Below are 27,813 nucleotides of genomic sequence, written 5' to 3' on the forward strand. Positions count from 1 at the left end.
GAGGCCACGACAGTGAGAGGCCCGCGCACCGCGATGAAGAGTGGCCCCCGCTTGCCGCAACTAGAGAAAGCCCTCGCACAGAAACGAAGACCCAACACAGCCAAAAATAATAAATAAATAAATAAATAAAAATTAAAAAAAAAAAAAAAAAAAAAAGTGGTTTGCTTAAAACCTAGCACTTAAGAGTATTTTGGATGGTGAAGGGCCAAGATCAAACTCTTGGAAAGCACGTTTTGCCTAACAATATTAACCAACAGACTTGTCACTCAAAGGACAAATGGAAGTTTCTCCCTTCAGCTCCTCAGATACTATAAGGTTGTGGAGAATCCTGAACACGTCACCTTTCTCCCGGACGCCTTAATATTTCTCATGCAGATACAGCCCATCTTTCTGACAAGGTCAAACTCTTCTGAAATTGAGTTACTAAAGCAATTTTATACGTTTGCTCTCAACATGCCATTGGCCTTGGCCTGAAGATAATACTCAAGCAGAAAAAACAAAGTTTCATCTTTTCCACTAAGTTTTCTCTCAACATTTTACACTTGAGTAGCTACAGAATTTATGTTTAACCTTTATACCATTCCTCTATTTATATATATCAAGAGAGGATATATAATGATTATCAATTCATTTATTAAATGTGCTATAAATACAAGGAGTAGGTAAAGTTCTACTAAATATAATGACCCAGCAAATACTCGACTACAACCCAGGAAAAATGAGATTTAGCCCCTGCTTGACCAATAACTATGTGACTTTGGGAAAGTCCCTGAATCTTCCTAGGTTTGTTTCCTCAACTATATGGGCTATTCTTGTTTAAAATTATCTCTACTTCTTAATATTTGATGAATGTTCATTGTATCCAAGTCTGTTTCGTCATCTCTAATTTAGAGATGAGACCTATGATACAGGTGGTTAATTAAAGTGAGAAAATGCACTTAAAGGACATGCACAGTGCTCCAATGAGGATGGTAATAGGGTTGTGTATGTAGATTGTTTCACCTGTGATAAGCAGTTGAAGAAGAGGCTAGAGAAAGGAACCACACACAGAGTGAAAATGATGGTTCTTCTTTTTAAAGTTACACAAATCCATGGCAAACATTCTCTTGGTACCCAAGATTATTCTCACCCTGCTTCCATGAGGCAAGTAAGACCCAAGTCCTTGCCAGGGGTACTCTCTCTTCTTCACTTCTCCTTGGCTAACACAGACCAAGAGGGTGAACTGTGGTCCTTTCAGGCTCAAAGTAATGAGAAAGGCACTCAGATCCACAACCGCTTTTCACAGTGAAAGATCCCAGCAGCTTGAAAGCTTAAAATATAAAATACACTCTCTTTCTATTACATCTTATTTTATAAACAAGGTGTTTCTAAGCAGTTTCACTAAAACAAGCTCTGCCTTGAGACTGAAATTTATAATCTCAAAGATCATCAACATAAAGGTAATTTTATAATCTCAAAGGTAATCAATATAAGATTTCTCAATCATTGTGAATATTTTCATATTTCCATAGTTTTTTTAAAAAGAGCTTAACTACTGTTGAAATTTTTTCAACACTATGACTTTATATATCACAGTCATCAAATGAGTTTACATTTAAATTGATCAATCACCCCTCCCCCCCCCACCCCATAGAGGGCTTAGAGCCATCACATTAACCTTTAAAAAGTTAACATTTCTTAACCAACAATAAAAAAAATAGGGATATACAGCAGAACCACCTGATATTTGAGCCAAGAGCTCCCTGGATCTTTTCTAATCTCTTTCCGTGAGGTCATGTAGTGATGGGTTACATCTTTCACTCTGTGTGTCTGGTTATGTTTCTGAGTAATAGGAGCAACAAAATCCTATGTTCTTGGTAATATTCTAAGAATCAACATTTAAGGTTACAATTGCTTAAATTTGATACTCTCATCAAGATTTAAATGTAATTCAATGAGGCCAAGGCTTGAAAATACAGAAACTACTTAAGAACAATTAGAATATTTTTTCGGCTCATTTATCCATAATAGACATTTGCAAGCAATACCACCATAGATTCTAGAGATGCTATGCCCACTATCAAGGGATAGTGAACTATTTCTAGAGGATGCTGAGTGCTGGGAAGGAGATGTGCCCATGTCTATGGGGTACAGATGAGAGGCATTCAAATTCAGCATTAGGGAGGTGACAATAGCAGCCAGGGTCGAAGAGCCCGTTGGAAATTAGTTATGTGAAGAGGCAGGGAGTAAAGAGAAACTTCAGGAGAGAGTAAGCGCACGTGGAGAAGCACAGTGCTACACCCAGTCTAGGGCACTAAAACTAGTTAGTTGTGGTCTGATTATGCAGTATTTTGGGAAAGTGGCCAAAGTTGAAAATGCCAGGTCATGAAGAGCCATGGATGTCATACTAATGAGCTTGAACTTCAGCCCCGAAAGCTCTGGGAACCCAGTGGAGGGTTTTAAGCAGGAGAATGACTAATCAGCTTCGACATTAAGGAAGATGTAAAGAAAAGTGTGAAAAGATAGAGGTGTGAGTGGTGAAGGGGCAGAAATTTGAGGAAGGTGGACAACTTAGGAGTCTATTGCAGTAATGCAGATAATACTGTGAGTTCATGCAGGAGGAACTGTGGTGAGAAGTAAAGGGATGCAACAAGGAACACTTAGTAAGATTTGGAGCTTTATCAGAAACAGAGGGTGAGTGAGTGAAAATTTACAACAACTCCTGGATTTATGCCTTGGACAACTATGTGAATTGTGGCACTCATCATTATAAAGGGAAGCATAGAAGATACATCATTGATGACATTATTTTTTTTAATTAATTAATTTTTAAAAATTTTTGGTTGCATTGGGTCTTTGTTGCTGTGCACGGGCTTTCTCTGGTTGCAGTGAGCGGGGGCTACTATTTGTTGTGGTACCCGGACTTCTCATTGCAGTGGCTTCTCTTGTTGTGGAGCACGGGCTCTAGGTGCATGGGCTTCAGGACTTGTGGCACGCGGGCTTCAGGAGGTGTGGCTCATGGGCTCTAGAGCGCAGGCTCAGTAGTTGTGGCGCACAGGCTTAGTTGCTCCGCGGCATGTGGGATCTTCCCAGACCAGGGCTCGAACCCGTGTCCCCTGCATTGGCAGGCAGATTCTCAACCACTGCGCCACCAGGGAAGTCCAATGACATTATTTTTGACATTTATGACATATAAAGAATTTCACTTATAGGAAAGATTTGTTGAAATTAACTTTCAAAAGAAGTTCTGCAGAGCAAGAATATTAGGCAATAAACACAGAAAGGACAGGGAGAGATGGAATTAAGACAAATTTTCACACATGCCCAAACAGAACAAACAGCATCAGGGGTTGTGGTAAAAGTGAGAAAAAAAGTAAGAAGGGAAATTCAATGCTTGAATTTCAATGTTCCAACCAAAATAAAGAGGAGTGAAGCAAGGTCTAATACAGCTCCTGGAAAGAAAGACGTGAAATCTGCCAGAAGGAGAGGGTCAAGGGAACAGCATGACTTCATAAGAGGTGGTACTCTCACACAAGAGAATATTTCAAAGGATAAAAGAAAAAGATGATAATTTTTAAAAATTACTTAATAGAAACTACCAGGATTTGACTACTTAAATGCATGTCTAAGGAGGAGGGCAGATAATTTAGGAATTACGCCTATATTTAGATCTGAAAGCTAGCAAAATGAAAAATGTTAACATGACTTTGTCAAAAGCAGCAGCCACTGTTCACACACGCATCACAGTATCCCATGGAAAGAAGACCTTAGAGCTAATGCTTTTGGAATAATAATCAAATTTGCAATTAGAAGACATTTTTATTCTCATACAAGTATGCAGAAACAAAGCCAGAAACCATTTTTTCAAGAAAAAAAAAAACTGGCAAAGTTTCCTGAACAGAAGCCCTACTTACACCAAATCTGCTACCGTTGGGTGCCAGACACCCACAGCAGGCACAGACGGCGGGGCTCCGATTGCCTGCTTCACAGATTGCTGTCTGGTTGCCACTTCTCATCATATGTGATTTGGTGGAGCAGAGAAAAGCCCCTGGCTTTCCCCTATCGGTCCTGCAGCCAGAGCTCCAGCCATCAAAATAAACCTAACTACCCACAAAGATTATCCCCAAGTATTGTCTCTGTTTACCCAGAAAGCATTCCTTTACTCCTATGCAAAGTTCAAGGAATAATTTAATTTACAAACTGTCAAGAAGCACAGACTAAGAGTGATGAGAAAACAAGCATCCTTAGCTGTCATCCCTGCATCTAACTTCCCTAAGCTCTGCATCTCTCCTTCCTTCCTTGATACCCACCCTCCTTTCATTTCTTGAATTGAGGTAGAAGCCATTTTCATAGCACTGCCTTTATTTAAAAAAAAAGAAAAGAAAAGAAAAAGGAGGAGGGGTTGGTAAAGGAGGTCATCAATTAATCACCCACACACCCACTCAAACATTTATACCAGGTACCAACCATGTGTCAGGCATCCACCATCACTAGCAATTGAAGAATGAGGCATGTTTGAAAGCTAGTAGGAGCATCTAATATGGAAAAACAGTTATAGCTTTAAAATACAGTTTTATAGATGCTATAATAGAAACAAAAACAAGTGTTAAAGAAAAATCCAGAAGGAAAAAAGTAGAAATGTTGGTCTTTTGTTAAACATGTATTTTTTAAAAGCCCTTTCTTCCGTCACACTCACACAGAAACAAAGACATCTCAGATGGCCTTTTCATAATGCAATGTCTACCATCCCCACAACTTTTAATTTTGCACAAGATTTGAGAAAAGCGAAGCCAATACTGAGACCCTTTTTCTCCCACTAAATCATGCTAAAAATCAGAACCTAAAAAATACTGCATTCACTTAAAAATCATAACCCCAGAGACTGGACATTCATATACACACCATATGGCAGTCTCTGCAGATAAACTTCCATTTGTTCTCATCTTGACAAATGTCATGCAGGACTACGGTTCATCTTCAAGTGTTCATGCCCAAGAAGAAGGTGTGCCTTCTTTTATATCAATACTTACTTAAAATAAACCTCAATTTACCTTAAAATAGGAAAACGTAGTGAAAGCACTATAAAATGGACTGTTCTAAAAAGAAATTGTGGCAATTTTATACGTTCAAAAATCAGTATTTGGGAGTTCTAAGATATTAGAATTGACCAACAAAACATCACTCTTTCTCACCCCTAACTTCAAGACTTCATTATTTCTTTTCCATATCTCAATCCTGAGAACTTCTTTGGCAGTTACGAACATCTAAATGATAAAACAGATGGAAACACAGTTGTAGACCAAAAAAAGTAGAACTAGCAGTTACCTTCTATACCTAGTTTAATTTTCTGAGTACAGTTGGCCCTTGAACAACATGGGTTTGAACTGCATGGGACCACTTATATGCAGATTTTTTTTTTTCAATAAATACATGCTACAGTCTTACATGACTCTCAGGTTGATTGAATCCGTGGCTGCAGAACCACAGATACAGAGGAACCATATACAAGGAGGGCAAACTGTAAAGTTACAGGCAGATTTTCAACTGAGCATGTGTTGGGGACAGGGGTGGCCCTAACCCCAGCACCGTTCAAGGGTTAACTATTTCTCTCCTCACTTAAAATGATCCTTCAAAGTAAATGACAGTAAGATTAAAGAAGGTAAACAATCTGGTTTTAAGACACTAGAGACATTTTTATCTCTCCGATAGGAAAAGATCTAACATGTCAAACAAATAAGAATATTTAAAGAATGAATGTCTGAAACACAGTCGCAGTAGACAGATACCTTTGACCAACTTTCAGATTTAGAGGGGAACATGGACCAGTAAAAATGAAATAGCCACCTACCAGATACTCAGAGGAAACAAACCAAACCAGGTTATCGACTGGTATGATAGATGTTTTAGCCAGATCACATTCACATACATATTTTTAAGACAACCATGTGGGCATTAACCAAGGGCATTAGGTACCACTGATAGGAATATCCAAATGATACTCACACATACACACACACACACACACACACACACAAACGTGGCATTTTTTCCCCTAACAACTAGTGCTTTCTAAACTTAGTGCAGGACGTAACAAGAATCTACAACGAAAACAAGTACTTTCAGTCCTCATATGCAAGTGTGTATGTGTGTATATATAAACGAATATATACATATAAAACACTAAAAAACTACGTATATCTAAGAAAATCTCACTGTAGAAATACGTTTCCTTGTTAGAGATAGTTTTGCTTTGGCTATTTCTCACTGACTCTCTTTTTCTTAATCTAACCATTCCAGAATATTCTGAATGTACATCACTTCAATAGGAAAAGTTTCAATTCTTGAAATTTAATGGCTCTCTATAAAAAGGGTTCCAGTTGGATATTTCTTAAGTTTGTATCTTCACTGGCTTGATCTGTGAATGTCAAGATATAAAAACAATCAAACCACTGTGTACAAAGACTTTATCACAGAAAAAGGAGAGTTGGGGACAGAGCACAAATCCTGCTGCAAATATTCTGGGTTGACCTGGGAGAGCACAGTATATGTGGAGGGGAGTTTTCTGCTGTAAAGCATGAAGCAGCTTGGGCCTCTTACGGCTCTGGGTGACTGTGGGTGTATTAAAGGATTAGCGTAAGAAGCATGCCTGACGCGGATGAAACCACATTTCCCGCACCAGACACTCCAGCTGCGCACACTATTTGAAGCAGGTACTGAGGAAAAGACAGGCTGGAGAATTCTCATTCCTAAAACATACATTGTTTTTCCATACCAAATGACAAAAGAAAGTAAATGCAAACACGATTTCAGATAAGAAACGCAGAACTAGAACTTCCCTTCTCTAACAAGTTTAATTTTCTGAGTATTTCACTGTTTACAAAAAATTGATTCTGTGCAAATATCCATTAGATTAAAGAATGTAAACGATGTTGTTTTTAAGACACTGGAGAAATTTTTGCTTCTCTGATAGAAAAAGATTTAACATGTTAACAAACTGGAACGTAGAAAGATGTCTAAGCGCACACACATATACACACACACACACACACACACACACACCACACACACACAAGCAACTCAAAGAAGCATTCATCAGAGCACTGAGCACAGTAACCATGGAAATCTGTTTCCAAAGTTGTAATTCCCAGATAGCTAGTGGGAAGCAGCTGCATAGCACAGGGAGATCAGCTTGGTGCTTTGTGACCACCTAGAGGGGTGGGATAGGGAGGGTGGGAGGGAGATGAAGGAAAGAGGAGATATGGGGATATATGTATATGTATAGCTGATTCACTTTGTTATAAAGCAGAAACTAACACACCATTGTAAAGCAATTATACTCCAATAAAGATGTTAAAAAAAACAACAACAAAGTAGTAATTCCCAACCATGATAATTTAGGGTATTCCCGGGTATCTCAAGGATTACTATAAAAATGTCATCACCACCACCAACAACAAAAATGTCATTTAATTTTCATTATGCTGTGCTACAGCACTTTGTGGAGGGGGAGGGACAGCATTAAAATGATGAAAAAAGGCATCACAAAAAAATTAATTGTTCTAAACTTTCAAAGATTATAAACCACATATTTTAGGGGAATAAAGATAAAGCTATGGATTCTTTTCAAAGAGCATTGGATGGAGTGGCTTGTTCTCATGGAGGTGAATGTGTCCAAGGAACACAAAGGATGTTGCTACTTTGTAAGATTAGAGCAGGGATATTCAAAGCGGAAGGCGCTGAGCATGGGTGCCCTTCATACGTGACCTCCTGTAAGGTTTTTCTTTCCTCCCAGGCCCCCATGTTAACCCACTCCCATATCTACCCTAGAAAGTAAACAAAATACAAAGGCAAACGATCGACCACCACCCAAGGGGATTAGTGAGCGGTTCTCAAAGTAGCTATCTAGCACTGACACGTGCCCTAAGGAGAATCTCTCCTGGAAATCCAGGCTTGGCACACACTCCTGTCACTGGGGTTTGAGTATTTCTGAAATCATCCATCAGGTGATGAAGATATAACTGAAAGTATTCATGCAGATTTCATCCGTGCTGACTACATCAGGTCACAGGGAAGCTTCCACTAGCTTTGGGAAAAATAAATGGCACATATTTTCTGAGAAAATTACAACTATCTACTTGTCAATTATCCCCCAAAGTTTTAAGAAAAAGTACAATCCTAAATATCTATGACTTTGAAACTATATTTATATAAAATATCTCAGATGTCAGCTAGAACCTACCTATCATTTAAGATCTAGAAAAGATCTCAAGGATTACCTTGAACCTCTCAGTGCATGCCTTATACTAGTTAACAATAAACACTTCCCATCCTGTCATACTGAACAACTTAATCTTTTGCAGGGATTACTATTTTCAGGTCTCTCACATTTCATCCCAAATGGTTTACCAAGCTTTTTTCCCAAAAACATGGTTCCTTCCCCAAAAGTAATTATGGTGCCAGTTGGTTACAATAATGGTTTTTTAAATCTTGACAAAAATAATTAAATTTATAGCAAAAAAGTTAAGAAATTACACTTATGAATTTAAATACAAGGCTATTATATGCCTTAATTATTTCCTTGATTCAATTATATTAAAATTGTTTCAGAGGTTTATATTAGTTTATTGTTACTTACACTTCTGTTAGGAAGCTGCTGTGTACTTTTACAAAGAACTTGACAAGAGTCCAAGTGACCAAGTGAACTCTGAATAGTTAGACTTTCTCTTAACCTAATCACAGATCATTTATCTCAATTAGACTGATTCACCTTTTTTTTTTTTTTTTTTAGCACTTGTCAATCTCTGGCCTAGATCTGTGTACATGCACTTTTGTCCGTGAAGTCTCACCTTGTTTCTGTAGCTAACATTACATATTTTATAGGCCTTTACTCTGTAATTTTATCATACTTAATAAATTCAGCAAATATCTGTGATTCAAGATTTTATCATGGTCTTAATATTAAGCTTTATATTAAATGAGTCTCCTGAATTAATTCTTATATATTTATCCTTACATAAACATAGCAGGGGGGCTTCCCTGGTGGCACAGTGGTTGGGAATCTGCCTGCCAATGCAGGGGACACGGGTTCGAGCCCTGGTCTGGGAAGATCCCACATGCCGCGGAGCAACTGGGCCCGTGAGCCACAATTGCTGAGCCTGCGCGTCTGGAGCCTGTGCTCCGCAACAAGAGAGGCCGCGATAGTGAGAGGCCCGCGCACCGCGATGAAGAGTGGTCCCCACTTGCCGCAACTAGAGAAAGCCCTCGCACAGAAACGAAGACCCAACACAGCCAAAAATTAAAAAATTAATAAATTGAAAAAAAAAAAAAAAGTGACCACTTTAAAAAAAAAAAAATAGCAGGAACACTTTGTTTTTGTTTCTGTTGTAAGGGAGATGTCACCTGTAAAAGGAAAATGCAGAGACAAAAACATTCCAAAAAAATATATTTTTACTTATAAAACTTAAAAGTTTTTAAGGATCCTTAACAAAAGGACGTAGCAGGTATTTTTAAAAAAACAAAACCCTACAAGGCTACCAAGGTTATAAATATTCTGTTCATGGTGGAACCAGTGGTTTCCTCTTTGGTTCATCATATCTGCAAGGAACACCACGTATCTGCGACTGTAGTTTTGCAAAATTCATCAAATGAGTTGTTTCCATTAGAAAGTTAGCGACATAAGAAAGAGCTCAACATTTTCTTGATTTGGGGAACAAAGTGGTTTGGTAGATATAGATAAAATTTATGTATGTCTAATCTATCTCAGGATGCAAAGTGATTCTTATTTCCTAACTGTGGTACATGAAAAGCTTAGTCACAATGACAACACACCAAAAGACCATTAACTCACACAGAAGTCTACGTGAAGCATTATATGGTCACACAGTAACTGAACAATCCTTAAATATAGAAAACAACAAAAATGATAAACAGATAACAATCAGCAAAATTCAAAGGGAAAAAGGGGAAAAGGTATGAATATGCTCCCCCACACACACCATTCTAAACCCTGGCTAATTTTACACCCTACAAGGATGCACATCTCATTTTGAATTTACATATGTGGCCATCAACTTTAAAAAGCTAAAATGAACAATATCAACAAATAAAACGTCAGTTTTCATCTTTTGGCATGAAGATGGCAGCAGAAGAGAGAATATTCCACTTCCTGGATATTACATAAAAGTAACAGGATAAAAAAATTAAAACAAACTATTTTCAGCAAACTTGGAAGGATATAACCTGTACATTTCACAAACTCATATAAGCTGCCAAAGCAACTAAGATTGGATGGAAATATTAGAGAAATAATTGTAAAGAAACTCAGAAGAGTAAAATGGCCCTTCAATGACAGATTTCCAAAGATAGCAGCAGAAATATTCTTTCAACTTGTGTGGTGCCCTGAAGTGCTAAAACTATACTTTTCATAGCTGAACAATACTGTCAATAGAATAGAGGTCTCAGAAATGGTAATAAAAGAGAAAATCACCTTAGGGTAAACAAATCTATGGAAAACAAGGGACATAAGAGCTAAGAAATTAAGAAGTAGAATAAAATTAAGTGGAAATAAAGACTTGAAAAGAATTAGAGAGCAGAAGACAGATAAAGTATATAGATACAATGAACATATTTGGAGTGCTTAAAAAGAAAAAGCAGTGGAACAGAAAGCTAATTTAAAGATACAAGTTTTTTAAATTTCCTTGAAATAAAAGAAAACCTTATGAATATGGAAAGGTACACTGTGGGCCAGGAAAAACCCAGGATAGACAACCCAGAGAGACTGCCTCACCATGCTATTGAACTTTAAATGATAAACAAAGAATCATTAAGACAGCCCAGCAAAAAAAACACATTATTTTTTAGCGGAAAATTCAGATTTGCCAGTTCCATTCAATGCCATAAAATAGTATAGCAACATCTACAAGATGCTAAAAAAAATATTTCAGCTTGTCCTTCAAGAATAAAAGCAGCAATGTACAGCATGGTAACTATAGTTATTAATACTGTATCACAGACCTGAAATTTGTGGAGAGTAAATCACACACACAAAATGGTAACTATGTAAGGTGATGGATGTGTTAGTAACTTGACTATGATAATCATTTCATATCTTTCTTAAAAACAGTGACTAGACGGACTTCAGCCAATAAAATGACTTGGGAAAACCATGGAAAAAAAAGATTTGAGGATTGAGATGAACTAAAAAAGAAAGTTAATATACTATCTGCTCTGACAAGTAGAAATGGTACAATTAATAAAAATGAAAGGGGAAAAGAAATTTAAAAGTTGAAAAAGTTTACTGATTGCCTTACAGTCATACCTGGAAATCAAGTAATATCATTAAAGCAAACCAAAAAAATAAAATAAATGGAAGTATAAATATATTTTACATAAGGTAAGCACAAAGTAAACACAAAGACAATATTGGAGAGAAAGGAGAGAAAACGATGAAGATACTCATGCTTATCACTGAACTTAGTAGAAAACTGATACACTTTAAAGAAAAGGAAATCTAAGGGAATAACATAAAAGCACAATGTTAAAGATAAACACTGGAATAAATATGGAATTTTCCTGAATCAGAAAAAGTGGATACTTAAAACAAAAGATACAAGCAACATTATGAAAGACTAAGTACAAAAGCAACCTAAGTGTCCATCAACAAATGAGTGGATAAGGAAGATGTGGTGTGTGTGTGTGTGTGTGTATATATATATATATACACACACACACACACACAATGGAATACTACTCAGCCACAAAAAAGAATGAAATTTTGCCATTTGCAGCAACATGGATGGACTTGGAGGGCATTATGCTAAGTGAAATAAATCAGAGAAAGACAAATACTGTATTACATCACTTATACATGGAATCTAAAAAATACAACAAACCAGTGACTATAACAAAAAAGAAGCAGACTCACAGATATAGAGAACAAATTAGTGGTTACCAGTGGGGAGCGGGGGTAGGGGCAATATGGGGGGGGGGAGTGGGAGGTACAAACTGTTGGGTGTAAGACAGGCTCAAGGATGTATTGTACAACATGCGGAATAAAGCCAATACTTTGTAATAACTGTAAGTGGAAAATAATCTTTAAAAATTGTATAAAATTAAAAAAAATAAAATCAAAATTAAAGAAATAGCATTCACCAAAAGGCTATTAAAGAACAAAATAAAGCAAATATGAAAACATAATATTTAACATGACAGCACTTAGAACAAATATATCTACTATATCAATATCAATAGGTTTAACTTGTTAAAAGAGATTTTAAGATTGAATCAGAAAGTGAAACCTAGTTCAATGTTTAAAAGAACACCTAACACAAAGTGATTCACAAAAGTTACAATTAAAATGTAGGCAAAGATATACCAGCCAAATGGAAACCAAAAAAATGTAGATGGTGTTGATCGGCCTATCAACCAAGGTATAATTCAAGTCCAAAATGATGTCAAGAAATTGTGTAACTCTACACAATGCAATTCACAATTTTAACTATACACAGCAAAACATTCATAAAACTGAAATTACAGGAAAAGACAGAAATACACTAGTTATAGGAGACTAGTTCTCTTCTCTCAAGTGAGAAAACAGTATCAGATCTGTACTGCAAAATGATCACCAAATAGGCCTAGCTAACATCCATCACCACACAGTTATATTTTTTTCTTGCGATGAGAAGTTTTAACATCTACTCTTAGAAACTTTCAAACAAACAACACAGCGTTATTAACTACAGTCACCATGCTGTACGTTACATCCCCAGGAGGACTTATTTATCTTGTAACTGAAAGTCTGTACCTTTTAACCCCCTTCACCCATTTCACCTACTCCCCACCCCCGCAAACACCAATCTGTTCTCTGTATCTATGAGTTTGGGTTTATTGTAGGGTTTTTTTTGGGGGGGGGGATTCATGGTTTTTATAGATTCTACATATAAATGAGATCATTGACTTTCTGTCTTTGCGGGGATGGAGATTGTTAAGGGAACTGGGGATACAGGATTTAGTATATATTCATTTACTCTTTCAGATTTTTGAAACGTGTCAAAGTATTACCTATGCAAAACACTCAAGCTTAAAGGTAAAAATTTAATTTTAATTTACTGCTCTTGTTCTAAGGAACTGGAAATAATGTAAGAAATTATAAATTGAATTTAGCCTCTAAGATGTTCCTGAACCCAGTCATCACACATGCAACGAGCAATTGCCTTTCTTTTGGACACTGTTCTTTGGCACTCATAAAAATGTTTTAAGTTTGTTTTTATTTGGGCATTTGACTACCCCCTCATTAAGTAGGGATCACAGAAGTATGGGGTTTTCTTCCTGAAAGCACAGAAGATTAGTACACATAGAATTAGCAAATGGAAACATGGGTGGTAAGTATTTTTATTGTTCACAAGGTAGGTCAAAAATCCTATCTCCCTAATTATCACTCCTTGGTAAAGACTAATTGGGGAGAAAGCCAAGAATACAAATGGAGAATAAAGAGAAAGTAATTCTCTCTGCAGAGGAACAGTGGAGCTTGATAGCTTTTCAATGATTTTATTCATCAAAATAGAATCATCTTGTCACATTAATTTTCTACAATTTACTTTCATAAAGCATGGAACACAGGCTCTCTCCACAAAATTACTGTTTTCCAACTTTCATCACATCTCCTGTCCTTCAGTGGCAAGATGGGGTAAGGAGTGTGGCGGGGCAAGAGAAGAGAGAGCAAAAGAGACATTTTCAGAGTTGAGACACCCTTTGGAAAACTACTCTCCTCTTGTAGCTATGTGCTCTATGAAATGTGTGGAATTTTATCTTAACACACTTAAGGCTTTATCTTAAAACAATGAATCAGAAATATGTATCTACTTATGGTTTGTTAGGGATAAGTAACTAGAGTCATATTTAAGATATGGAATCATATTAATTTTTCTAACCAATCAAAAAGAGTCGTGAATGTTAACAGTAAGCTTTCAAGTCTGATCCTAACTTTGGTTACAAGGCCGATACATCAACATTTGAATAGGTTTCGCTTGGTAGTAGCAATTCACTCTTGCCACACCCTTACCATTCAAATAACAGTAACGTTCCACTTATTTGGAGAGTATTCAATAATATTCTGTACTATCCAGATCATAGATAAGAATTCATAAGTAAGCAAATAATAAAGGTATCCAACACAAAAAAACAGTACCACCAACTCATGCATTTAATTCATAAGCTGTTTCTTTAAATGTTATTCAAAGTCTGTTTTTTCTTAAATTAAAATTTGGGGGAAGTTTTACCAACCTACAACAAATTTAAAAATTATGGGCTTCCCTGGTGGCGCAGTGGTTAAGAATCCACCTGCCAAATGCAGGGGACACAGGTTCGAGCCCAGGTCTGGGAAGATCCTACATGCCACGGAGCAACTAAGCCCATGCGCCACAACTACTGAGCCTGTGCTCTAGAGTCCGTGAGCCACAACTACTGAGCCCGCATGCCACAGCTACTGAAGCCCGTGCTCCTAGAGCCCGTGATTGGCAACAAGAGAAGCCACCACAATGAGAAGCCCCACTCGCTGCAACTAGAGAAAGCCCACGCACAGCAACGAAGACCCAACACAGCCAAAAATAAATAAATAAAATAAATTTAAAAAAATTATATCAGAAACGAAAGTACTTCTATTTAGAGACAGATTCAGCAGTAAGGACAGATACTGAGAGCAACAGAGAAAAAACAAAACAAAAAAAACATTAAAAATTAGAGAGTACGAAACAATGAGAAAGACACAGCCTAGGTTCATTTAATACAGGGACAACTAGTCCTTAATACCTTACCTGTCTAGTAGAAATCACTACAATGCAACTTATTTTTACTGTGTATAATGTCACTCTAATTTATCTGGAAAGGATTAAATTGTGTTCAGCATTTTCTTTTTAAGAAGCATGAACTCGTTAAATTTAAAAGTTTTTTAGTTAAAATGTTTATAACATAGAATCCTAAAATAGTTTTCTCCTGATAGTCTGCCTTCCTCTATATGTACAAGCAGTCATATGTGATGATCTGACTGGACCTGTTTAGAAAGAAAAAGCAACTTAGCCCAAGAAGCTACTTTGCATGAACCTGAGATGTGGTGGAAGAAGGAAAATCACTGGACTGACTGAAGCAGAGGAGTGATGATTAGGGATCAATGAAAATAGAACAGTAAACTGAGGGCCATGAATCCTGGCACAGCAAACAGGAGTAAATGAAAGTTTTCGGGAAAATAGTTATGTGGGATGCATATACAGTCAACTAACCTTTGGCAATGGTGCCCAGAACACAAAATGGGGAAAGGATAGTCTATTCAATAACTGGTGTTAGGAAAATTGATAACCACATGCGAAAGAATACCATAGACAAAAATTATCTTGAAATGGATTAAGGACTTAAATGTAAGACCTGAAACCATAAAACTTCTACAAGAAAACATAGGTGGTAAGCTATTTGACATAGGTCTTGGCCATATCTTTCTGGATTTGACACCAAAAGCACAGGCAATAAAAGCAAAAATAAACAAGTAGAACTATAGCAAACTAAACAGTTTCTGCACAGCAAAGGAAACAAGCAACAAAATGAAAAGGCAACCTATAGAATGTGAGAAAACATTTGCAAACTACCTATCAGATAAGGGATTAATATCCAAAGCATGCAAATAACTCATACGCCTCAATAGCAAAATTTTTAATAAAATCCAATTAAAAAGTGGGCAGAGGACCTGAATAGACAGTTCCCCAAAGAAGACATACAAATGACCAACAGATATATGAAAAGGTGCTCAACATCACTAATCATCAGGGAAATGCAAATCAAAACCACAATGAGATATGACATCACTACCTATTATAATGTTTATTATGAAAAAAGACAAGAGATAACAAATCTTGGTGAGGATATGAATAAAGGGAACCCTTGTACACTGTTGGTGAGAATGTGAATTTGTGCAGTCACTATGGAAAACAGTATGGTGGTTACTCAAAAAGTTAAACATAGAACTACCGAATGATCCAGCAATCCCACTTCTGGATACATATCCAAAGGAAATGAAATCAGTATCCCAAAAAGATATCTGCATTCCCATGTTCACTGCAGCATTATTGACAATAGCCAAGATAAGGAAACCTGTGTCCATCAATGAATGAAGAAAGAATATGTGGTATATATATTCAATGGAATATTATTTAGCTATAAAAAAGAAGGAAATCCTGTCATTTGTGACAACATGAATGAACTTGGAGGGCATTACGTTAAATGTAAAAAGTCACACTGAGAAAGACAAAAGCTATATGGTATCACTTATATGTGCAATCTTAAAAAAAAAAAAAGTTGAACTAATAGAAACAGAATAGAAGGGACCTTGCCAGGGTCTGGGAGATGAGGGAAACAGGAAAACGTTGGTCAAACGTACAAACTTTCAGTTTTAAGAAGAATATGAATAAGTTCTGAGGATCCAATGGACAACATAGTTACAGTAGTTAATAATACTGTCTTGTATACTTGAAATTTGCTGAGATAGACTTTAGGCATTCTCACCACCAAAAAAAACAAAAAACAAAAAAACAAGGGTATGGGGGTAGAGGGGAACTATGTGAGGTGATAAAAATGTTAATTAACTTGATCAGGACCAGTATTTCCCAACGTCTAGGTGTATCAAATCAGTTTGTACACTTTAAATATATATACAATTTTATTTGTCAATTATACCTCAAGAAAGCTGGGAAAATAAGAACTAAATAAATACTTAGTAAATGAAAAAAAGTTGTGAGGTAGGTGTTTAGGAAATATTAATTAGGAAACACTGTACAGACAGGACTAGAGCAGACAGGTACTGCAAACAAGGAAGTAATCTCTCTCTTCTTCTATGGCAATAAACTAAGAGTACCCATGCCTGACAGCAATTCATCAGCAATGTCCCAAAATTCAGATTCCCAAGAGAAAGAACAAACGAATAGAAGAGAAGAGATGCTACGTATATCCTCGGCCCATAGCTTTATCTATTTTCAGTCTACAAACCAGTTTCTTACAGTCCCCTGGGAATAGGAACATGAAACTGCAGGAGGATAATGGTTGCTTTAACATCTCTCTCTAAGCTCATCAACAATGTGCTAATAGTTCATACATTTAAGCCAGACACTCGTAACTCATTTTCAGTGGTGCAATTGTCTAATAAATTGTTTGAAACTTTAAAAAATCTTCAGTGTTCCATAAAAATGGAAGCCTTTTCAGAATAATTGAAACCAGTAATGCAAAACAAATGTATTTCCTTGATAAATTTAGTTTTAAGTAAGCTTTAATTTATATGCTAAATTTTTTAATTTAGTTCAAGTTTTGGCAGAGACATGTTTATTTTAATTGTTGGCCTTCAAAACTCTAGCTTAGGAATAAGCATCTGCTTCTTTTCAATTTTCCGCATAAACTGGGTAAATTTCTTCAAGTTGCAAATGAGGGGTGAACATACAATGTATTGCTTCTGGAAAGGTTACAAAATTGCAGCACTTTTTGTGAATCCTTTATGAGAGATCTTACAGCATTACCCTTAAATCTTAACTAGGGTTCTTATATGTACTTATATTTAAGCTGTTTTCAAAGAACATAATACATTAGCATCTAGACGTTGTGCCCAAATACCCCTCTTTGGAGCGCTTGTCGAATACTCTAATAAATTTTGAACTCCTCTCATTGCTTTATAGAGATTCACAAAACACATGGATCCATTCTCTAAGATGAAAAACCTCCCAGAGGAAAAGCACAAACACAGCCTCAGCCCACCTATATTGGAGACCCTGTAAACAATCTGACAAATAATAACATACAGTGTGTATTTCTCCAGCTATAGCCTTTGGAGGAAATCAATAAAACTTTCAGAAAATTAAAGTTAGAGCTCTTGAAACATTGTAGGAGGTAACATTCATCCTTTGCAAATACCTTAAGAAAACTGACTTCTGAGACAATCCAATCCCTATTATAAAATATTCTTCCTTCACCAGTAATGGCAACACTGGTAAAGGCACTGCTAAGCATGTTTGCGCCCATCTGAACCAAGCAGGCATAGAATCTAGGTAACAAGGCCCACTGGCTATTAATATGATTGAAACTATCTGTGAATTGGGACTCAGTTGATATTAAGACGTAAAACCCCTGAAAATCTACAAGAGCATTTTCTTCTGGGGTGTTTTATTTCGTCGGTTTCTTTTTCAGTCTACCTTTTAAGGTATTACCCAATCGCCATGTTATGTATGGTGTCTAGCCATGGTACTGATGTTCATGATTCCATGAAGTGGCATCTTTGCTTTACAAAGTATCAGGGTTATAACAGAGAGAGTGGTGAAGGACTAAGAAACATACTTTAATAGAGCCAGTTAACTTGCTGGACACTAACAGCCAATCAGGAGCCTCAAGTAAAATCTCTGCCCAAAAGTTTCAATTGCTAAATACCAAGGGAATAATACCAAGGCCCAATCACAGAGTAGCAAATACCAGAGGCCTGGGAAAATCCCAAGAGAATAGCTTCACTGGCAGTGATTCTCAAATGTTCAAGGTACACAAGAATCACCTGGTGAATGTGTAAAAACAGTTTCTGAGGCCGATCCTCTGAGATTTTAATTCAGCAGGTCAGGCGAGGTCCATGAATTTATAGTTCTAACACGGCTGGCGGAACCAGAGCTGCTGCTCTGAGGAACACACTTTGAGAACCACTGCCCCACCACTATTAAATCAGAGTCGGCAGTCTTGTAAAATGCAAGGTGATTTGCACGTTCAATAAAGTTTGAGAATCACTGCTTTAGGGAATGAGGCAACAGGTTTGTTTGGTTTTTTCCTTCCTCCTGTGATATCAGGATAGGGAGATGGTGAAAAGAGATGTTTTCAAAAGAAAGTAAGTGCTTAAATCACACTCTTTGTCATGACCTTCCTCAATGAAGCATCACTCACTCCTTCCTTTATCCACCTCTCCATCCTCACTGTACCTTACCTAGGGCTCACGAGGAGACAGAGGTCCCATGTGAACTTCAGATCTGCATGTTATGGATTTCCCGGGAAAATCTAGAATTCATATAATTTTGTTTCTAGTCAATAAAAATTACACTGGCATTAAACAAAGAATCAAGTTTGAATTACATAGGTTTATAAAACTTTTCATGTAAATAACTTCACAAGAAATTCACAGAAAAATATTTTTTCAAACTGATTGGCAACAGGGCCATGACAAGAGCAAGAAATAAACAGAGTGGCCTCCTATGGTCACCCATGTCTCAGAGATGAAGGAAGGAAATATTGCCTCTTGACTGATTTGCACCGTATGTAATTTTACATTACATGTAATTACATGGACTAAACCAAGTGTAACACAGAAGACTAAACATGCTATCATTCCATGTGATGAGCCTCTACAAAGAGGAAAAAATAGAAGATGTGAAAAAAAACCACTTTTTTTCTACTTTAATATTGTACCTATATGAGATGATGAATGGTCACTAAACTTACTGTGATAATCATTTCATGATGTATGTAAGTCAAAGCACTACGCTATATACCTTAAACTTTTACAGTGCTGTATGTCAATTATATCTCAGTAAAACCGGAAGGAAAAAAGAAAGTGGAAGATGTGAATATATCAAGCCTTGGCAATGGGAAAGGCCTAAGTCCACGTGACTAATTACACCTCCTTCTTGCTGATTCATGCTATTGTAGATTCAGCAGCTCCAGCAGCGAAACAGCTTATCTGTTAATAAGCTACAGAAAGAAGAGCCCCAAGTCCCATCACGCACTGCAGAAATGTGATTGGAACTGGCAAACATCTCCCAATCCACCACAATAACCCCTTGCCTCGCTTACCTGAAACTTTCACACATACCACATCTCCCCAGTTATTTCCATAATCAGTGAGCCTATTGCTGATCTAAAACCTGACACATACATGAGTAGATTCCAGGTCTGTTAAGTAACAGGAGCAAAGGAGGACACAGAAAAACACCGCATTTAGTCTCATTTTCTCTGAGAAATTCAGTGCACTGCAAGACAGCACTGGACTGAGAACACGGAACCAAGCTTCTAACACCAGTTTTTCTACCAGATACCTTGAAGCAAGTCACTTGGCCTCTTTCATTTCATTTCTTTCGAAATTAGACTATATTATCACTCAGATACTTCCATATCTAGGAGTCTGTGATTATGCTGAGTAACCATGCTATTAGAAAGCCAAAGAAACAGCTACTCAGAAGCACATGGAAAATAACCATCTTGGATGAGACTTAAGAGCTGCAGTGGCACTAGCTCCGCACAAGGCATCCTAATCCCAGGTCAGAACTCGGTACTGCAGGCTGCCCAGAAACTGGGGCATATAATAAGGTTTATTCATATGGGCATCCTTCCTAACTTATTCAACCAGAAGTCTTTCATGAATACCACCCAGATGCTGAAATGAGGATCGCCATCCTTAGGTATCAGGGATTAAAGTATGATCCAGAGCGTTCAAGTTGCCTCCAAAATGTCTGCAACTGCATGGAAGTTGAAGGCCTCACTCAGCTCATTCCCACCACATCCTGCAAATCCTTTTCTTAGAAGGAAATCAGAAACCCCCTTTTTTGAAGACAGACGGGTAATTCATGTACAACCATCTATGAGACTGCCTGCATGGGGCCTCCTTGTTTGAAGACTACAGAGATTTTAAATTAAAAGAACCATCTATGTCAACTCTGTCTAGATGATGTGTTCAAAGGGAAGACTCAAGGCAGCAAACTGGAGGGAAATTTTCGTTTACTTATTTCTAAAAAGCCAAATAAACCCTCTAGGAATGGTTAGCTGTCATTTGCTTTCTCAGCACCCACTTTTCCTTCTTCTGGCTGCAGTCACAATTTTTATTTGCAAACCATGACTACCGCTCTCAGTGGACCCATGTCTTCAGTCCCAGGGTCCCTTTTCCTCTAAGAATTTTATGATCTGCATGAATCACTTTACATAGATAACTAAAATTGATCATTAAAATCTGAAATTAAAAAAAAAAAAAAAAAGCATGAAACACCCTGTTCTTATTTTGCTTCAAGGATACTCCTACTGAGCTCATCGAGTTGCAAGCTGCAAAAACTTGAAGGATCCTCCTCTCAGGTTGAAAGACTAGGACATGAAGTACCCAAGTATGCCACACAGAGTTCAAGAAAAGGAATACAGCCAGATCTTCCATCTAAGTATCAGGAAGAAATCGGAGGTAGGGAAAAGAATTGGGGTAGCTCAGCAGTAGCCTTTTTCTTAATGTCAGAACCCTGATTTTTATTCCGAAATAAGACTATAAAACAACATTTCCCAGACATTCTCGCATGGAGGTGTAATCATGTGACTGTGTCTGGGCCAATGACCTGCAAGAACAAGTGTTATGCTGGCTTCCAAAAGGCTCTGGAAAAAGTCCAACTTAATGAAATGAAAATGTCTGATTAGACCTTGACTTGTCCTGACAACTCTGGTCACAGGGAAAGAAGTCTTATTAACTCATCATGTCATTTCGGTCAACTATTAATGCAAGGAGTATCATGAGGAAGAAAGAACTGCTTGCAAATGTACAAAATAAGCAACAAATACCCCTGTCAACAGTATTAAATTATTTATCAATCACACACTACAGGTTATATCACAGTAGTTACAATGATGGAGGCCACTGGGTCCTCACCAACAAAAAGACTGGTTCTTCCACTTTTAGGACAGCTATTTAGAGCAGGGGTCCCCAACCCCCCAGGAACCTGGCCGCACAGCAAGAGGTGAGTGGTGGGGAGCGAGCGAAGCTTCATCTGCTGCTTCCCATCACTCACATTACCACCTGAACCATACCCCCAACCCCCCGTCCGTGGAAAAATTGTCTTCCACGAAACTGGTCCCTGGTGCCAAAAAGGTTAGGGACCGCTGATCTAGAGGACTACAGGGCACTCAGCGTTTATCTCCTGTGCTTTCATAGAATCTACTCTTCAGTAAGTCTACAAATCTTTTATCCTTGGCCCTAAAAGCCAAAATCAGGGTTGTACTTTATTATAATCAAGGTGTTTAGGAATTTCTGGTGAAAATAAAAGTTTACACTCATATTAAAAGTGAATAAATGTTTCTCAATCTACCTTTCATCTTTGGTTAATACGTTTCTTGCTAAACAAGCCAAATTCATAAAGGAAAAGACAGGTTACCTCATAACACTTTCTTTTCAACTAAAGCAGTAAAGACCCACACTAACACTGCATTTTTTTACTTCCCAATTCTATACATCAGGCTTCTCACAGAAACTTTCACTTCAGCCAGTGTAATACCTTACAGGAGGCAGGCACTCAAGAAATATTTGTTAAGGTGACTTGAACATAGTAACACATTAGGTGAACATTATAGGAAGTTAGCCTAAGGGCTCGTCACTGAGAAGAAAACAGCTTTTTACCATGTTCTTTATTGCCAAGTGAAAGGATATACATATATAGCCTTGTACCCTCTCCACATCACTGACATCCTGTAAATGGCCATAAATCACAACTGGTCCTTGTCATGAGAAAAACTGTGTGTCAACTTGAGTTTGTCTGCCTTAAAAGACAGGTGCAAGGGTAAAATCAAACATATTTAAGTGCTTGGGAAAGAAACACTGCTCTACAGAAGCAAGGTAATATTAGGGGCAGGAATTATAAACATATACACCTTTTATAGCAGTAGACTCCAGACAGGAAATCAGGATGAGACTGGTCTATCCTGGCATTCATTTCATAGAGTTTAGTTTTGTCTGATGAATATTTAAACCCAAAGCACTGCAGTGGTAGTGCCAATATCTGTCATATTTTCAGTTGCATCTCCTTTCTGGACTAGGAGCGCCCCTAACTATTCATAAGCCTTAAAATCCTAATTATTGGGTAGACCAGCGGCAGACTGGAGTGACACGAAATTAAGGTTGACTTTTAAGAAAACAGGCACATGTCTTGTACTGCTCTATTAGATACACTTTGGCATTTTGCAGAGCCCAAATGAATTACAGAAGAGACACAGGTACTGTTAATACATCACATGCCTTCTAAAAATTCTGGAAGATGTGGGGAGTCCCACATCATTTCTTTGGGACTAGAGACGTTGCCAAGGACTAAAATTGATGACGCATAGAAGGAGAACCCTCCAAAACTAACTCCTCTGCTTTGCTGACCCAAAGGAAGCCAAAGGAAAGAGACTCTCTCACTCCAAGTAACTCCCTAAACTAACAATGTTTAGAAAAAACAAGTATTTTCAAGATGGTTCAGAGTTGGAGGATAGAAGGCAGAGAGTAGAAAGTGACTTGGATTTGATTATGGGGTCACGAGAAAGGATCAGAAATGTTCATTTTTAGTTATTACTGAAGTTTTTATAAAATCCCAAGACATTCATTAGAACTTTACTAATTAAGACACGTAACCCACACACAACTAGACTACAAATACTTATAATACATGTTTTTGTTTTTTGTTTTTTGAGAAAGAAATCTCAACTACCAAAGGTTCACCAGCTGCAGGATTTCAAAGGCAGTAATAGGAGCAATGGTCTCCAATGACTCAATTTGGAAAGAAAAATCTCTCACACAACCCACCCATTAGACAAGATGACATATACATCTACTTCAGGACACCTTACGTTTTGGATGAATAGCCTTGAATTTACTTCACAGCCAATAGCTTGCCAGAGAAAACTTAGAGCTGGATCCTATTACTTAATACACTAAATCCACAGCTCAAAGTCCATCTCACTGGATAACTGAATATAACTAGCGATGGGAATTAAAACTGAGGATGCCAGCAGCCCTGATTTCACTGTTATTATTTGTACTGTGAGAAATGATTTTCATATTGGCAAGTATGGGATCTCTGAAACTGTGCACTCTTCCTATCTACCATGGTACATACGATTATTTGCCCATGCACTCTCTGAGGGGCAATGTGGGACAATGAAAGGAGCCCTGAGCGTGAGTCAAAACCAGTTCTAGTGCCAGCTCTGCCACTATCCGGCTGAAGACCTTGGGCCACACTTTAGGTCTAAGTTTACTCATTAATTGATTTAATAACCATGATTTGATCACAGACCTAAAAGAACACAACATTGCTCAGCTGTAAAAGGGGGGAAACTAGACCTAGTTTATAGAACTGGTGTTAGATTTAAATGAGATAATGGGTGTACTTTGCCTCCAAGACACACTGGTGCTAGTCTTCTTCTACCGCAACTATCAGGCACTGTGTTCAGTCTAAAACACCATTGCAGGGAGCACACTGGAAGCCCTCATCACGTTTGTCATCACTGGGTAAAGCCTCTTGCCTCTTAGTCAGTAAAATCCATGAAGGCCAGGATTTTTTTCTTTCTAATACACAGACACATCCTCTGAACCTGCATGTGCCTCAGCACCTAGTAAGCACTTAATAATTGTTGAATGAATAAATTCTCTTTTATTCCTTAAAATAACTCTGGATCAACTAATATTTTTACCATTTTACAGTGAGGAGGTTGAATTATGAGATAAACTGTCTATAAAATCAGGTGATAAGTCCCTTCCAATTCCACAATGCTATCTATAGTTTTTATATTTTCCAATAGTTCATCATTGTATCATTTTTCCTAAATAATTGCTACTTACTCACATTTATTGGTTATTGCTTAAATAATAGCAAGAGTCTCAGACTATAAAATCTACCCCTATCTTTAAGGAAAATAAAATATTTGAACTCTAAAAAAAATCAAATCATTTGTTTATAAGAAAACTTTATTCTCACATCTACACACAAACTATCTAATGAGGTTATTATTCTTAAGAAACTCTTCCAAGTAATTTTCCCAACCTAAACTTCCATATAGTTTTCCCCAAATAAGAAGCGAAATAAACAGTCAAGAGTGATATTAAAACCATGGGGGCAATCCTGTCCCTAAAACATTTCTTCACCAAAATTTGGATTCTTTCACTTTAAGAGCAGCAAGATCATCTTTTTTACTATCTTTCAGAAGATAAGTGTAGCTTCCCTAGTCTGGGGCCCTAAATGAGAAAGACCTGGGTTAGATGCAGCCAATGTCACAGGGTCTCGTGACTCTGAATCAGTATTTTCACACACTCCCAATCATAAATGCCCCAGAGACCTCCTATCCCCAAAACTGACACTGCTGTATCTCAAGTTCAGGTTTACAGAATGATGGCCTCCTCCAAGGCCTTCCTTAGAAAACGTATTCCCAAATTTGCCATCTCACCTCACGCTTCCTTCTCCAAAAGCAGCCTATTCTTTACCACTTGTAAGTCTTCTCCTCTAAAGGGCTGAATGTATATTGGGGCACTCAGCAGATATTACACTCTACTCCATCAAAAGGATCTCAGAAATTTGTTTTAATTTAGTAATTAACATTCCTCTAGACTCGCAGAAGTGTTGAGGGCAAAGTCATAACGCTTTTAATGGCAAAATCAAAATGTAAGCCCAGGTCAGACTTCACATCTAATGCTGTTGCTGGTAGACCCAGTGATTTTGAGACCGAGCAAGATGATTTTATCATTAAGGCATCACCACTGCTGTGCAGGGAATTTCTCTTTCATTACACCTCAGCTCCCTCCCACCTCAAAACGCTGCGTAGAGTTCTAACGTACTCTGAAACCACAGTAACTTATGACAGAGCAGCCATCATGATGACCTGTAAGTCATCAAGATACATATCAACCATTGGCTATGTTATTAATACTTGAAGTATCAAATTTGCTAAGGAAGCAAAAAGGAGCTTCATTCTTCCTCAAGGGGAATCAGAAACCAGTATGTTCAAGAGAGGATTTCCATAGGAAAACCGCCCCTGCCCCAGACAGCACCTACCATCAACATGTTTATGGGCACACACAGCATCAGAAAAACATGCTGTGAGTCTTGGAAACAGCATATGCCTCATTTCATAGGGGCTGCCATGGTGCCAGGCATTGTTTTTTGTTTTTTGGGTTTTTTACTGCATTTCAGAGAAATAACCGTAAAATGAAGGTCTATAACCAGCATATAACACAATAAACAACAGCATCAACTTCTGCACCCTTTTTGTGAATGGTTTCCCTATGCTTTAATTGAAAATGTAAATTTTAATATGCTTTGTGTTTTCTCTCAAAATAGTTTGGGACCAATTCTATTCTAAGACTTCTGTATTTACCATCTCCATCCAAGGTCCAAAGATTACAGAATTTACAAATGAAGGACACCCCCTACACACACACACACACACACACACACACACACACACACACACACACACACACAAGTCAGTAATAGAGGAGCTATGACAACAAAATTCCTGAATGACAGAAAGAAACACAGAGGAAAGTGGCTTGAAACAGCAATGGTGGTCACCGCAAGCTTTGTCCTAGAGTTCAGCTCAAGTCTTTCTGAAAGCCTGGACCTAAAATTCACAAAAACAAGCAGCAGTAACACAGTTCACATAACTTTCCTGAGCTTAAATATGTAACAGATCTGGGTAACTGTCCAACCTAGGTTGTATCTTCAGGGAATCTCAAACTCTCATAAAAAACCAAGGTTTCTGGCTCAAGAAAAGGCTTAAAGTTAGAGATGAGCATTGTTAAATCACTGGTTCCTATTCACATTTCAACCCTTGAAATAACGTTTCACTACTTGTCTCAGTCACCAGCGACTCTAGTCTGTCTTGAGAAAGCTCACACGCCTCCCTGGACTCAGCCATCTCCTTCTCATTGACAGGTCAGGTCCAATACAACCAAAGCTTAATTCACTTTAAAAGATATGCGAACTATTATTCAAGGACAGCAGCTGTCTGTTCACAGAAGCTTCATCCACATCAAGGCAGCTGAGTTTGTGAGCTTGATTTTTGTATTCTTCTTTCATTCTGTCAAAGTTCAAGTTTACAGATATTTCTACTTTCAGTCTGTTCTTTAATAAATGTCCCGCTCAGTGTAAGACAGGACTCAGAGTTTCAATGACATAACTGTATATTTTCCCAACAAAATTGTTTATGTACCTTTCCATAAATGTTTTAACTTTTTCACCTAGAATATAAAATCCTTGAAGAAAATGCCTGTCTTCTATAGTTTAGCAAGATACATGCTCAACACAATTTCCAAATCACCTTTAGTACCAATTTTAACCATGAAGAACACTGAAAATTCTACTGTAAATTATCAAATATATGGAAGCAAATATATAAATGAAATTCTTCTGTAATTTAGTACAAAGACTAGAGATACAAATATAGGATAATTTCTCAAATGAGTTTCAACTACTTAATTTGCTACTTTAAAGCATATTCACAAACAATAGAAATAATCAATCTGAAGAACTGGATTCATCTCTATACACAAGGGACATTTTTATACAGTTTCTCGAAGAATTAGCCACACAAGCACAATAGGTACCATAAAGATTAAAAGAAAGTAACTGCATTACAAATACTTCAGTTTATTAAAAGGAACAGTTCTTCTTTTATATGTATACACATATATTTTTATAGAAAAGAACACATCTATTTTTATTCTAATTTCCATGACTCACTCCCCACCCATTCACCGATGAGATAGATAACAGTTGATCCTATTTTTCACCTTTTAATTTATTCTACCTGGAGAAATAAATTCATCATTGTCCTATGTTATTTTCCCTCCCCTTCAGACATTTATCCACTAAATAAACATCTACTACCCACTGCTGTTAAGCAGTGTGCTGGGTCCTGGGGCTCCATCCCAGTCTCCTCCGCTGGTTTTCCCTATTTGCCCCAATTTCTAAGCGCTGAAGTGTCCCAGGACTCAGCCCTGTCTCATTCTCAAGTCAGTCTACACCTGCTCACTTGGTGGTCTCAGCTAGTCTCCTGGTCTAATTAGCA

General features: G+C 37.5%; 1 long non-coding RNA gene across 2 annotated transcripts in view; it reads right to left on the reverse strand.

The window, feature by feature from the left end:
* LOC309619666 overlaps nucleotides 1-18,890 on the reverse strand; it is an 82,008-nt gene extending 63,118 nt beyond the window's left edge. Inside the window, exons 1-2 of one of the 2 annotated variants that reach the window (XR_014239116.1) lie at nucleotides 4,447-18,890; nucleotides 173-4,334 (exon numbers count right to left, since the gene is read on the reverse strand). This is a non-coding gene — a long non-coding RNA (uncharacterized lncRNA). Of the gene's footprint in view, nucleotides 1-172 lie in introns of both variants that reach the window. The other variant, XR_014239117.1, reaches the window with a different exon arrangement.
* Between the last annotated feature and the right edge of the window lie 8,923 nt (nucleotides 18,891-27,813).

This window comes from Balaenoptera borealis (assembly GCF_965194805.1).
Source record: "Balaenoptera borealis genome assembly, chromosome: 21".
Taxonomy (NCBI): Eukaryota; Metazoa; Chordata; class Mammalia; order Artiodactyla; family Balaenopteridae; genus Balaenoptera; species Balaenoptera borealis.